Genomic DNA, 11,626 nt, shown 5'->3' on the forward strand with positions numbered 1-11,626 from the left:
CACAGCCTTTACAGTCTCTGCCTTGGCTCCTATTATGCTTTCCAAAGCCTCTTCATTGCCTGGGTCCTCTAATCTTTCCACCAGCACCTATGTTTTATGCCTTGGTTATGCCTCCCTTGCTTTTAATTAATTTTTCACACTACCTTGCTCGTCCTTGTTGCCCTCTTTTATTTAATTTATAGCTCACTAGCCATCATAACCCCTGGGCAAGCCTTTAATTTATCTCTTCCCGCGTCCCATTGCCCCCCTCTGTCCTTTCCCTTTATTGATTTCTCCAGTTTGATTTCATCCTGCACTTGCCAGCGTTGTCTCCTACTCCTCCCTCTCCCTCAAAATTGCTTGACTGGGTTTCTTCCCCTGTTGGTGACCTTGCTGCCTTGTCACTCCTGGCCCAACGGGGCTGAGGTTGCAGTTTGTTGGGTCCCTGAAGAAGCCTCTGAAGTCGGATAATTCTGAATAATTTCCACCCAAGTTGTCGTGATAAGGAAATGGTCCTTTTCAAATCGAAGAGCTTTGATGGCCACTGTAGGGCCTGCTGTAGGCCCCAGCCTGCTGTAGGCCTCAGCCTGCAGGGAGTTGTTCCCAGGGTCAGGGATGGACTCATTGGGTTGGACTCACTAAGTTTTGACTCTGACCAAGGGGAGAAGTTTGCATTCTCAGCAGCTTTTTATCCCTGCCATTATCCTGGAGATGAGAAAGTGCAGCTCTACCTGCCCTGGAGAGACCTTGGCTGCTCACAGCCCAGCTCTCTCTCTGTTCTGAAGCTTTTTCCTCATCTGCATGCAAATAGTGAAGATATTGTATATAAGGAGAGGGAATCAATGACTTTTCTTCTGTCTTTTAGCTGTCCCCTGCCTGCCCCAGCCCAGCTCACAGGAGCTGGGTGTTCACACAGAGAGGAAACCTTCAGCTTTGCTTTATGGTTATGAAGAATTGAATGTTTTTATTTACGATCCATGAATAAATGATCCAGTTACTTACAGATCAGTTCCTGCTGTTACCACAGTGGGTTTGGAAAACACATTAGTGCAGATACATGGGTTATTTTGTCGTCTGTATCTGTGTGATTTGCAAGCTGGGCCCAAAAGTAGGAGAGGGTCAGAGGTGGGAACCGTATGTTTTAAAAACACATAGCAAGGCAAGATCTAGAGCTTGACCTGCTTTCCTGTAGAACAAGCATAGGTCATCAGCATTTTGTGGCTCAAAATTGTGATTACCTACAGAGTTCCCTCAGCTGTCCGTACTAAAAATTACTCTGGTTAGATTTGTGCTCATATACGTGATGTCCATTTTCATGGGACATCATGTAATTGAGCTGGTTACATCTAGTGAAGGACCAGAGTACATAAAGGCTGTTTGAAACTGTCCCTAGCAAAGGACATTTTTGGGTGTATCGCCTCCCATCTCCCAGGTTGATAAGCCCTTGACTACATCAGCCCTGGGATATTACCACCATCTGGGAAATGGGGACACACAAAAGGGCATGTTCTTCTCTCCAGTGTGGTCTGAAGTTAAATGCCACAGCCCTTTGTTGGACTAGTTTATTCCACTGATTTTATTAATTTGCTTTTATTCTTTTATCTTTATAGTTCTTCCTATTTTTCATTCTCCCTTCTTCATTTGAGTTTGCTATCACAGATAGGATCATCCTATAAGCTCTGAAGATAGGTCATTTTCCTGATGCTTTCAGGGAAATCTGTAGGTGTCTGTGAAGTGCTGACCCTTTTTCCAAATTAAGAATCTTTGCTTGTCCACCTTCGACAATTTTTATCATTGCAAGGGAAAAATAGACTAGTTTTCTTGTATCTCTGTTGTTTTATATCTACAGACGCAGAAATACCACTTTGTTAATATAGGAAGGGCCCTCCGCCCTACCCGTACAGTGATTTACAGCAGTTTGGGCTGGGAGATGTTTATTCTCAACCTATTAAAGGCAACTTTTAAAGATGATGAAGACCATTTGAGTGGTCCATCAGTGGTACAGCCATATCCATTAGACAGAATTTGAGATTGAAATGCAAATGTGCCTAAATAGCCAAGGAAATAGAAACAGAGGCAGCTCCTTTTGTCACTGCAACTTGGGAAAGCTTAAAAACCAGAGGAGAGAGCTGTTTTTCACTGTTAGACCTAGAGAAAGAGGCTTTTGCTTTATTTGTTGAGAAGTTTGTATCGAGATGGTAACTGACAGACAAGGATGTGTAACTGTTTGGATAATTCATCTTCTATTGTGGTTCTTTTGTGAAATACCCCAGGCCTCTCCGCGCGGTGATAGGTTCAATACATCTGCCTTCCCCCGTGAATGACATCTCCTCTCGTCTCCATACTCTCTCTGCAAATAAGGAGCTATAAATAAACAACAAAAGCTCTGTTTGCAGGGAGTGGAAAGCTGCACTGGAGCTTTGTACATTGTAAACAAGAAAGGACAGTTGAGGGATACTCGAAGTCAAAGCCATACGGAAATCGGGGACGCACACAGATGCTGCTTTGTGGCACATGAAACCTACAGTGTTGTCAAAGCACGTGATATTATTTTGTAGTTTGAGAAAAAAACATAGAAGGGCATGGAGAGTTTACAGTAAGGAATGGGCAAGCCTTCTAGTGAGCTTTTTCTTTCTCATGGCCAAAAGCAGAGCATAAATGATGGCATTCGTGGTCCTAGAGGTTCAAGACTGGTTGGGCTGGCAAAAGCAATGCATAGAGTGGGGGGTGAAAGCCTCTGCTTGCTGTGACTGGCTGGCTGGGGACTGGAGGAAGCTGCAGTTGCCTTTACCATCTGCAGAAGGTCTGCTGGTGCCCATTTGTGGGGAGATTTGGGGGTAAAAAATGATGTTGTACGGGCTTGGTGCTATGAGCTGAAGGCAAAAGCCTTGGCAATGCCTCCTGTGTATGATGTGCAATGATACGGGGGAAATTAAGAGTTGCATGTTATTAGCAGCAGTGATTGGAGCTGCTGGCAACTTTGAGTGATGTCAAATTCACGGTGTTCTCTGATTTTTAACTTGAGGATTTTGCAATGAGGAAGTTCCTGCAGGGATCCTCATCCCGCAGTCATGGTGCATGGGCACCCTCGGCACAGGAAGCTGATCTCATGGCTCACCGCTTGCAAACACTCTTGTGCAGTTCACAGTGTCTCTAAAAGGATTTCCCAACAAATGCGTTAAGAAAAGTGCCTAAATTTTCACAGAATCACAGAATCGCTCGGTTGGAAAAGACCTCCGAGATCATCACGTCCAACCATTCCTGTCTACCCACTAAACCATATCCCTAAGTACCTCATCTACCCGCTCTTTAAATACATCCAGGGATGGGGACTCCACCACCTCCCTGGGCAGCCTGTTCCAGCTTCTGACGACCCTCTCAGTAAAGAACTTCCTCCTTATCTCTAACCTGAACCTCCCTTGGCACAGCTTGGTGCCGTTTCCCCTTGTTCTATCCCCCATCACCTGGGAGAAGAGCCCAGCACCCACCTCTCCACAACCTCCCTTGAGGCAGTTGTAGGTGGTGATGAGGTCTCCCCTCAGCCTTCTCTTCTCCAGGCTAAACAAGCCCAGTTCCCTCAGCCGCTCCTCATCAGGCTTGTTCTCCAGAGCCCTCACCATCCTTGTGGCTCTTCTATTTTGTGTAAAAAGGAACTGGTTTAACCTTTAACCCACAGCTGATCCAGTGGGATTTTCCAAATTAGGCCCGGACAACATTGCTGGCTGCTTTGCGATGACCTGCTTGACTTCTCGGGAGCGCTGCTCGCTTTGCACTGCGCTCACAGCTGCGTACGAGATGCCTGTGGCTGTGGATAAGTCAATGGTAGATGTTTTAATCGGAGGTGGAGGCAGGTCTTCTGTATCTCTTGGTATCTGGCATGTGAGTTTGTGTTCAGATGAGCGTTAGCTCAAAGGCTGAAGGTCAGGGGCCATGCCTGGCTGTGCCTAGTCTTGGATTAAATTGTGGCAGAAGTTAAGTATTGGGGCCATCTGCCTAGCTGTAGAAGTAAAACCACACAGCACTGTTTTTATTTCTGTGGGGATGTAATTGGAAGCAAGCTGAGCCCTGTTTGCCTCAAAGCAAGCACTGGTGAAGATGCTGTGAGTGGGGTTAGGACATGAGCCTTGCAGGCTGAGTACATTGAAGCAAGCTGCTGAGTCCCCGGCACTTGGTTAAGAGTCTTTCTGTGACTGTTTTTCTAGGAGAAATGACCCCAGAACATGGTCTGAGCTCTTCTTTACAGCAGTGGCATTTCTTGTTCATAAGCATTGCTCCGCAGAGCTGTCTCCTTGGTAAACTGTAATCCATACAGGAGCTCCATTGCGGAGTTGCATGTGGCACAAAAATCCTTCACCCATCGCTTATCAGCATCTAATTCAATTGCAAAGGAAAAGAAAGCCACAGGAGGGGCTCTGCCACCCCCTTCCTGTTGTCCTGTTTGCCCTGTGTCTGTCCTTTCCGTCCTGCTCTTTAAACTCCTCGTGGTGGCGTCCAGAGAGATGTCACACCTGTAGCAGTGGCCAGTGTCAGGGTTGAAACACATTGTCAAAGCATCTCCTTGAGCCAGCACTGCTCTGTGCTCCTCGGTCCCTGGGCTCTGCCTAACCTAATTTCACTCACAGCAATATTTCTATAGTGTCTACAACAGCACATCAGTCCCTAGGGCATGATTTGGGCTGCTTTGCCCTCACCTTTTGTAGTGTCTGCATCCACTGCCACCGTGCCAGAGCTGCCCAATGGCTGCAGGGAAACTCGTTCTCGGGCAGCAGCATCACCAAACTGGAAGAACATCTCATCCGCCTGCGTTCAGCTGACTTGTACTTTCTTCTTAAGCCTCGGTATTAATCTCAAAGTTGCAAAATCGCAAGGTATTAGGTTTTTTATAGAGACGCCGCTCTTTGTGTGACGAGACAGCCGATGGAAGTCTTAATTCTGCAGGTGGTGTGCTGCCAATCCATTGAAAGCCGTTCTGTATTAGCACTCGGATATCCGAAATATCCCTCCGACAGAGAGCTTTGGGGAGCAGAGTGCACTGGCTTTATGTCTGGGCATGTGCACGCACACTGCTTGTCTTACTTTGTGCTAGAATTTGCAAGGAATCTGTCGCTTCAATAATGCCTCCCATGAATTTGGATATTAGTGTGAAAAAAAAATAAAGGATAACATCCCACCTCCGGAAATGTCAGGTTGCAAGGAGGAGGGGAGGGGACACAGTGGGGTGGCTGCTTCCAGCTGGCCCCATTGGGTTGTGTGTGCAGATCCAGGGGACACTCAGAAACAGCCACATCTGATGAAGATGCTTGCTTCTTCTTCCTCTACCTTCTCCCATCTCCCTCTCCCATCTCCCTCTCCCATCTCCCTCTCCCATCTCCCTCTCCCATACCCCTCTCCCATACCCCTCTCCCATACCCCTCTCCCATCTCCCTCTCCCATCTCCCTCTCCCATCTCCCTCTCCCATCTCCCTCTCCCATACCCCTCTCCCATACCCCTCTCCCATCTCCCTCTCCCATCTCCCTTTCCCATCTCCCTTTCCCATCTCCCTTCTCCCATCTCCCTCTCCCATCTCCCTCTCCCATCTCCCTCTCCGATCTCCCTCTCCCATACCCCTCTCCAGCATTTGGGTGGTGTGAGCAGGTGGGCCAGAGCACACAAATGGATAAATACGCAATATGTTATGTGAAGTAACTTGGTGATTCTCAATTAATGCTCTAATTGCCTTTTTCTTTAATTACTGACTTTGAAATTACCAAGCTGAGTTGCAAATGCTATGGAATATAAAATTAAAGGACTCTTTATTGACATATTGGAATTAGTAATTATGTTTGTTGTGAAAGAAATGAGAAACCGTCTGTTTAATTGGTTGTAGGTTGCAATTTGTGTGCACTTAGGTAAGAAAAATACAGCTATCTAGGGGGCTGTTAAACATCGCTTTCCTTTGAGTCAGCAAAGTTCAGAGCTGGGAAGGAAACAGATCTATATCCTATAAAACTTCGAACTAACAAGTCACTTGGTCCAAGGGACTGCTTGTGGCAGAGCAAGAGATGGGTGAGCTAGAGACGGACACAGAGAGGATGATGGAGATTTTGGGTCTCAAAGAGGAAAATCAGAGTATTTCCTAAGCTAAGATGGTCTGACCCTCTCCAAAATACTGTCTCCCAGGAGGGTAACCCAATTCTGGTGTCTTTCTGACAAAGCCCTTGGTCAAAACACCTCTGGAAGCTCACTAGTGCTGAAAGATTCGTTAACACCATTAATTAGAGGTGACGCTTGTACTCTGCGTGCCAGAAGCCTCCGAAGACGAAAGATCAACATTTAGACTAAGAAGGGAGCTCTGCTCTTACAAATGTGGTGAAGTACAACATTTGGCACAGGATTTCTTGGCACAGAAGGAAATTGGGGCTGTGTGGTGTCGTCATTTTCTGTCGGTGAGGAGGAGGAGGGAGATGCTGAGGGATGGATGTGAGAGCATGGCAAGGGCTGGTGAGCAGGGCAGGGAAACGAGGGGACGTGGGAAAGCTGAGGAAAGGGAGTACATGAATAGAAATGTAGGTCTCATGGCTGCTTTCCACTCTACAGCACTTTGCCTCCTTCTGTCTCTGTACTAAAGGTATCTGCATGTGCCTTGTGGGTATGGCAGGGTCCTGCCTGCATCTCCTGCCTGCGCTGCAGCTCTCCTGGGGTCTGTGGAGTGGCGTCCCTTGGCCTCTGCTGCAGTTGTAGGGGTTTGTACCTGCAGAATGAATTGTAGTGATGGAGCAAGATGGAAAAGGTCAAAGCTACATCCAGAGAAGGGCAACAAAGCTGGGGAGGGGTCTGGAGCACAACAATGATGAGGAGTAGCTGAGGGAACTGGGGGGTTCATCCTGGAGAAGAGGAGACTGAGGCGAGACCTTATCCCCTCTACAATGCCCTGAAAGAAAGGGGTAATGAGGTGAAGGTTGGTCTCTTCTTACAAGTAACAAGTGATAGGATGAGAGGAAGTGGCCTCAAGTTGTGCCAGGGGAGGGTTAGGGTGGATATTAGGAAAAAATTATTCACCCGAAGAGTGGTCAAGCACTGAAAGGGGCTGCCCAGGGAAATGGTGGAGTCACCATCCCTGGACATATTTAAAATACAGGTAGGTGTGATGCTTAGGGATGTGGTTTAGTAGTGGACAGGTTTTGGTTGGACTCAATGCTCTTAAAGATCTTTCCCAGCCAAATGATTCTGTGATCCCTCTGTGCAGTGCTGTGCCATGGCCAGTGTTTGGAGAGGTCCCCAGGTGCTCTTCAAAGAGGTGATGGAAGGAGAGGTCGCTCATGCGATGTGCACCAGGTTGCTGCTTCTCTGCAATCCTGCTCACAGATTGGCTTTGCAGAGCAGTTTCCCATTTGGGGCTCCATTTTCATGACCCTTCAGGCCACCTCTGCGTCTCTGGATGCTGCGGCAAAGCCTGCGCCCTGTTGCACCCATACAGGGGTGTGCATGGACGTTCTGCCTCTGATCCTGTGCCCCCAGAGTTAAAGAGGGCTTTGCCATTGACTTTGGTGTGTGTTGTATCGAGCCGCAGCCGGAGAGCATTAAATCTTCAGCATCCCACTGCAACTGCCTTTGAAAGAATATAATTAATAGTCCAACCTCCTGCCCCAGGCTGGGATTTAGTTGAGGAGCAACTCCGAGTGCCTCCTGTGATTTTTTTCTTCTTTTTTCTATTTGTTTTAACCCGATCTAATCAATGCTATAAAGGGCAAAGCAGCAGTATTACGTATTTATCATGGGAGCAGCGCAGCACACAGTCTATCACTTTGCAGTTTGCTGACCAACGCTACAGGTAATCAGCGTTTTTCACTCTCTTTGCAGGGAAGTCCTGCAGAGTGGGATGCATCAGGAATGCAGTGATCGTAGGACTTGATGGGAAGTTCACCTTTCATAGATTTCATAGCTCTCCGTAGCGGTAACGTTGGGGTTTTTTTGTGTGTGTTTTCAAAGGGTGAGTTTTAATTCAAGTTTTTTAGGTTCAAAATTACTTTTTCAGTATAAACAGTCATGGAAAGGGTTTTATTTCCAAGCTGTCATGTTTTTAACACAAAGAATGAAAGCTGTAACATTTCCTGAGGAACAGTAAATTGTAACTTGGGGGTTTAACCCAAGAAAAGGGACAGAGTGGATGTATTTTCCTGCAAGCTTTGTGATGCCATTTCACATATTTCATGGAAAAACCTCTCCACTTCCTGAGCTCTCTGACACTGTCAAACAAGGGGTGATTTCTGAATAGATTTGAGAGGCCTCCTTTGCCAGGCCATGCCCCATGGGGTGTCCGTTTGTCCTAACCCGGGGCAGCGGGTCCGGCTCCCCCGAGACGGCTGTTTCTGTTCCAGCGCACACTTGTGCATCTCATTTGGGAGGATCTCTTTTCAACAGCACACGCTTGTTTCTCAAGGGCAAAATTTGCTTTCAAGCCCCGCCAGAGCGGCGTGGGCCGCGGGAGATAAGAGTGACAAATTGGTACGTGGGGAATAAACTCGGGTCCTTGAACGCCGTCGCCGCTCCCAGCCTTTTCTCGGATGAGACACAAACAGGGGCACGGCTTTTTTGGCAGATCACATCTTATTGAATGTCCTCCCTAAGATACCATAAACATTTGCCTTGTTTCCCCAACAAGATGGTTCACCCTGTCCCCCCATCCTTAGTCCCCTGCAGCCTGTCTCCTCAAGCAATCCCTATTAATTCACATCCTAATTATCAGTAATTGCTTTGTCTCTTGGGTGGCCGGGCTGGAGGCCTCTCTGTGTACTCTCCAAGTATGGGCTTTCGTGACCTCATGGTGTAGGCAGAAGCAGCCCATGATGCCCAAATCTGGCATCTCTGGCAGCTCTCACCCCCCGGGACAGGAGTGGGCAGCAGGGCTCCTGGCCGCGGGGAAGGGGAACGGCTCCAGTTACTGCCAGCAGCGACCTCCGGCATTTCACAGGGATGGGAACAACTGGTTTCAGTGGAGAGCTCTCCAAAACCCATCATCTCCTGGCTCAGAGAGCCAAAAGAAGCCTTGCCCAGGAGACTTCATGGATCATACCTACACAAAGGGGTATTTTAAGTCTCTTGCTTTGAGCAGGGCTTTTCCAGAAGGGAGTTTTTAGCTGCCTGTGGTGTCTTCTCTGCTCAGAGCTGGGTTTAGGGGGATCCCAGCAGCATCCTTTCATCCAAGACCAGCCCTGTGGCAACAAGGAGCAGCCTCAGGATCCCCACCAGGAGGGTACCCCAAAGTGTCCCCAGCTATGTCACCCCTGTGGATGAAGACCCTGTTGGCCTTCGCTGGGGCTCTGGCTGTTGAGCAGCAGCCTCAAACGTGCAGCTCTCGATCAATCCATCTCCCAGTGACATTGTTTGTGGTCTGTGGGACAGTGGGGATGTAACACAAATATTTACTCTGTCGAGAAGCACTCAGCAGCCTGTGGGTAAATATTATTCTAGAACAGTGAGCAACAGAGACTCCATTAATACAGTCCTGGAGATGCAGGCACATCTTCTGTTTGCAGAGCAGCCCATGGCAGCTGAGAGTCCGACTCCTTTGCAGGGAAGGGCTCGCACACGTCGCAGTCTGTAGCGGTCACATCAAAGGAGGAAACTTGGATTTTAGTGAGAGTGTTTGCAATGTCTCCGTAGCACGCAGATCAATAACCTGGTGCGCAGCAGCTGCTATCAGTAAAGTGTTGACGAGGCTCGTTAACGCTGGCGTATGAATGCAGCTGAGTGTAATTGTTCGCTGTACTTAAAAACCAGAACAAGGAGAAATGGCCAGAATATATCCTCTGGGTGTGAAGTGCTGGAAATAATGGATCCGAGGGGTAGATACTCATGTTTAGAGCAGTGTGAAAAAAGCAGGGCTGTGATTTAGGGAAGCAAATAAAACATTTCACCTGGTGCTGCGGTTTTACGCAGACATAAGTGCTTACGGCTTCTTCTGCTCCCCTGCAAGGTGTGCGTGGCAGAGGAGATGGGCTGGGGTTCCCGAATTTGGGGTCCCCAGCAAGCATCCCATAGCAGGCTGGTGTTAACGCAATGGGAAGGGGTCCCTGGGGATCATTTTCCATAAGAAGAAGCCTGGGGGGGGTCTCTGGGGTGTTGGCACCAGCCCATCACCACCGCTCCACCACTGCTTCTGCCTCCCGGTGTTCGTGCACAATCGAACCCAGCTGTGGCCAGGATTGAGCCTGGGAGCCTGTGCATGATTAAAATCTCTCTTTCAAAAGAAACGCAGTTAAGATGTTAACAGTCAAAGACTCTCCTGTCCCCGTGTCACTCGTGGCAGCAGTTAATCACCTCCCTGTTAAAATCTGGGCCTTTCATCTCATTTGAATTGGTCGGGCTTACGGCTTGCAGCCATTTATTCCTCTTCTATCTTTACCCTTTTGATTAAAGAGCCCTTTCGTATCCAGTATTGTCTGCAGATGAAAGTTCTTACACAGAGTAATCACATCACCTTCCCAACTCCTCTTTGAGAAGCTAAACAGAACAAAATCTTTAATTTTCTCTTTGTCAAGCATTTTCTTCAACCCTTGAATCGTCTCTGTGGCTGTATTCTGCGCTTTGTTAGTTTTCAATGTGTAAAATTTAATGTTGAACTGGGTGTTTTAAGTTTTCAAAGCAGACATGCCAAGGTCCTGCCAAGCCTCGAGCCCTGAGCATGGAGACTTGTCCATCCCATGGCCTGGATCTCATCCTCTGCTGTGAAGTCCCCCGACCTCCAAGACTCCCCTGTGATGCTCATTGAGCAGGAAGCCCTCAAAGACCTTTTTTCATGTAATAAGGCCAGGCCAGTTACAGCATCTCCTTTCTGCTCTTTGGTGGTGCCTCACCAAACTCCCCAGCCATGTCTATCTAACTCCTTTTGGAAAGGGGTCAGGGTCAGGCTAAGTGCCAGTGCACAGAGCCCTTTATGTTGATAAATATTGATTTATATTGACCTGAAGTGCATTTTCCCTAGCCTTGCTTCATTTCATGGCATTATTTCTTTGCCTTGGTTGTTCTGAGGATGTGCTGTGGTTGCAACGGTGGGTTCAGACGGGCAGTGTTGATGAGGAGGTGTTTACCCAAACCTGCACCATTTAACGGGCTGGAAGCCACCAGACTCCCTGTGCACAGTGACTCTCCTGAGGCCACCATCACTGAGGGCACCTCCAGCTCTGCTTGGGCATTTTGCTTTCTGATCCTCCCATTAGAATATATTAGAATATATCCTCCGTATTAGAATATGGTTCACATGAGAGGAGCCTTTTCCTGGTGAGGATGCCCAAGGAAAGGGGGCTGCAGGAGGCAGCACTCTGATGGTGCAGTCATTACAGCAGGTGGAAATTTGGGGTATCCTCTTGAAATCCAAGCAGCTGTGGGACTCTGCAGCCCCTGAGGAACAGGCCTCTTAATAAACCCTCCTGTCACCATCTCGGAGCTGTTCCAGCAATGGTGCATCCTCATTTCTTTTCAGCAAACCTTACAGGGGACCCAAAGAGGGGTTATATTTGCATAATCTTAACTTTTTTTTTTATCACCCTCTCATGATTTTTGAAGGCTTAGATATCTGAAGGGCTTAGCTCTGTGTTGAGTGTCTCATTAAATTCCAGAACCTTGCTTTCCTGGGCTCTGTTAATTAGGCACTTGATTGAAAGTCTA

This window comes from Mesitornis unicolor, unplaced genomic scaffold (assembly GCF_000695765.1).
Source record: "Mesitornis unicolor isolate BGI_N332 unplaced genomic scaffold, ASM69576v1 scaffold17201, whole genome shotgun sequence".
NCBI lineage: Eukaryota > Metazoa > Chordata > Aves > Mesitornithiformes > Mesitornithidae > Mesitornis > Mesitornis unicolor.